The sequence below is a fragment of the Cryptotermes secundus genome, unplaced genomic scaffold (genome assembly GCF_002891405.2).
Source record: "Cryptotermes secundus unplaced genomic scaffold, Csec_1.0 scaffold215, whole genome shotgun sequence".
NCBI classification, from domain to species: Eukaryota; Metazoa; Arthropoda; class Insecta; order Blattodea; family Kalotermitidae; genus Cryptotermes; species Cryptotermes secundus.
Window position 1 is genome coordinate 732,467 of NW_019743150.1, and position 3,986 is coordinate 736,452.

The window sequence follows — 3,986 nt, forward strand, 5'->3', positions numbered from 1 at the left end:
ATGTTATTAGCCTACTGTTTCGAGAATGTAAGTCACTCCGTCTTTCAGGCGGTCTACCAGGATTACAACTGCACGCAGGATTAGTGCCGCTCACACTTCTCACAACTCTCTCGAAAGCCCAAAGATCATATTATGCACAAAAATGCTGATCTCTCCTTTTGCTTTATATGAGAAACTCTCCTTGTTACGCCAAATATCGCCGCTAAGTGAGCAGCACTCCTTCTTGTCCGGGAGGTCCGAGGTTCAATTCTCGACTCAAACACCATCTATCATGAGTGAAGGTTACCGTGTGTTTCTTCAGCTCCTCCAGGCAAGTATGGAGACACGTTACGACACCCTCTCTCCACGCACCTTCTTACCATTCGACATTAGACAGCCTGAACTACTGACTCACTCACTCATGGAGCTGAGCCCTTCTTGAGAAGCTGCTAATTATGCAACTACTCAAGAATTTGCCAGCATTTTATGGAACCCGAAGGGTCATTACCTTGTTCACAAGAGCACTCCACTGGTCTCTATCCTGAGCCAGACTAATCCAGTCCATACTATCCCATCCTATGTCTCTGAACTCCATTTTAATATTGTCCACCCACCTACGTCTTCTTCTTCCCAGTGGTCTCCCTTCTGGCTTTCCAACCAATATCCTACAGGCATTCCTCCTCTCCCACATTCGTGCTACATTCCCTGCCCATCTCATCCTCCTTGACTTGACCATTCTAATTATGCTTGGAGAAGAGTACAAATTATGAAGCCCTGTGTATGTATGTTTGAAATTACTATTAGCTTATGAATATTGGTAATATGTTAAGAGGAGAGTCTACTACCTTTCTAATGAAGACGTAAAGTTCTGCGCAACAGGTCTCCAACAGCACACTGACTACGTTGAAGTGAGATTTTAAAATTACGATGCATAAAATTTGGATATCTGAAGACCAACAAAGTTACTGATTGACTAAAGGAAATTCTTAGCCCTTTGACCGAATCTCTGAAGCTGATGTCGTTTCACAGATGAGCGCGATTATTATTATTATTATTATTATTATTATTATTATTATTATTATTATTATTATAGCTCTATGACACTCTATTTTGGCTCTTGGCCATTTTCCAGTTTCTTGATCCTATACACAGACGGTAGAACTCCTTGGACGGGGGATCAGCCCGTCGCGAGGCCTCTACTTACACACAGAACAACACAGACACAGAATAAATGTATCAAACACAGACATACCTTTACTTTACTTTTTCTTTACCTTAGGTGAACATCGGTGGTTCGCAGAGATGGAGCGTGGGAGGAAGACTTACCAGTTTCGGAGCATAATAAGCAGCGTCCCCGGGGGCGCCATGAGCAGCATGTCCGTAATAAACGTAAAAGGGCTCCATTTGGTTGATTGGTTTATGAGATCTGAGATTCACACTACAGTGAATATGAATATTACTGGCTTGTACGACATGACGTCATGCAATCTGGTATATATTTAACGGCGTTTCGGATGAAATTATTGATTTAACCCTGTCTCTGCTGGAAGAACCCGAAAGGTTCTAATACAAAACTCCATTATTGGATTAGATTCTGAGCCAGTTCCAACCAATCCCTATCCTCGTATCGCCTTTAGATCCATTTCATTATTATCTTTCGAATGTTCCAAAATATTTCCAAGTGTTCGCTTTCCAAAAAGGGGGTTACATTGGGAAAATGCGTACAAGGAAAGAGGGAAACATTTTGGTATAACCAGCAAAAGGACGTGTATGCTTTGAATGCTATCCACGAAACTTCTCGTTTACGTGTGAAATTATTTTGTGATTTTATGCTGGGTCGCCGACCAGGAAATTTACAGGACTATAATCTAATGGTCTTTAAAGAGAAAACTGATACAAAGACGTATGTACTATAAATGTACTGCTAAATAGATCCAATTAAATTTAATCTCCAAATGACCAATTTTTCAATTATTTTATATCAGTTAACAATCTCTGTAAAAGAGGGTTTAATCTTAATAGTGCATCCTGTTATGTGTCATAAACAAGGTACATAAAATATATACAAAAGTGAGCAGACTACACAACAATATTCTGTATTTAAACTAAATTAAACACTATCATATCAACATTTCTTGATGATAAATATTTTTTTTATTGCTAGTGGGGCACTTCTAGCCTATTGTACCGACCCCAGATGATAGGTGAGGGTAATTGTGGAGCAATTGATGGAATGAAGATTGGCAGGCGAAACCGAAGTACTCGGAGAAAACCTGCCCCAGCGCCACTTTGTCCACCACAAATCCCACTTGACCAGACCCGGGATCGAACCCGGAAGCCAGCGACTAACCGCTTGAGCTGTGGCGCGGCCTATAGTGAATGTTAATAATAAAACAAATGTTGATACGATTGTGTCTACTTTGTTATAAATACAGAATATTGTTGAGTAGACTGCATACTTTTGTATACATTTTAAGAGGGTTTAAGTCCTCCGGTCTGACTCACAGGCTTGTCGTGACCGTTCCGCGGCGTTCTCGTTACAGAGTCACTGCTGTTCCTCTTGAGGGCTCTTGACCAGCAAGAATCATGTCCCGCCATCTCTTATCCCCTAAGCATAACTACGTGTAGGTTCTCATCAATAGAAATAGCACTGAAGCCATACGCTCTCTTATTACAGAAGTTCAAAGGTAAATTTCTCCATATAATAAATGAATTAAGCGCCATGGCATAAGAATGTATGGGGAATTGGAAAATTTTGCGTAATTCTTTTTTAACCTTGATCATTAGATGGAGGTGAGTGAAAGGCTTTACGCCCTGCGGAATGGGCAGGTCCCAGAGTCGGTCTGGATATTATGGAGAAGAAAATAATGGCTACTCCCTTCGCAAGTCAAATCCTAGTTTCTTCTCGTCTACTTCGTAGTTTAGTCGCTACGCTGGCTGTGCTATGCCGGCTAGCAGAAGGCAGGTGCTTCGTATGAAAACGGGGATGGAAGGAAGAATGAAGTCTTCTATGGAAGTGGCGCCGTGTAGATCTACTGTAAACCGACGTTTCAGAGGAACGTATCGCCTCCACCTCCAGGGTACTTCCTCCGAAACGTCGGTTTACACTAGATCTACACGGCTCCACATCCCAGAAGATGTCAGAAGATTCTTCATAGTCACCACCTTGAAAACCTCATATCTTACACGACATGGTAGGACTTTAATACTTACATCAAATAAATTAGTATTTATTCTTTAATTTGAAGTACATTCCTGCGTTTTGTACAAAAAACTGAAAAATATAATAAAATATTGTTAACTTATTACAGTCCTGCCACAAATATAGCAATATTTTACTGAATGGTAGTCACGTTACTGTAGAAACGGATGTAGACTGTAGGCTCCCCCGGCGAAGGTATAAGTAAATAAAAAAAACTCCGCGGCCTGTAGTCCGCAAGCGAACTACACCGAATGAGCGACCGCCGCTTGTCGGACAGAGGGTGTCGTGTGGGCAGAGCAACGGATCCCCACGACCGTTATTCTCGGTTTTCTAGACCGGAAATAATTACGTAACCTTACCTAACTTTGTTATTATAATTTTTTTTTAGTTGGAGGGATGGGGTGAGACTGAGGCTTTCTGATAATACAGCCTCAAATTGGCCTACTGTACTAACCCTGGATGGTGGATGAGCTTGGAACATTGGTGAAATTTTAATCTGAAGGGGAAAATTGAAATGCTAGGAGAGGAATCTGCTTCAGTGCTACTTTGTCCATCACAAATCCCACGCGGGCTACCCTGAGTTCGAACCCTGGACTAAGTAATGAGAAGTCCGCGCCATAGCTCAAGCGGTTAGTCGCTGGCTTCCCACCACGGAGGCCCAGGTTCGATCCCGGATCTAGTCAAGTGGGATTTTTGGCGGACAAAGTGGCGCTGGGGCAGGTTTTCTCCGAGTACTTCGGTTTCCCCTACCAATCTTCATTCCACCAATTGCTCCAGAATCACCCTCACATATCATCTGGGGCTG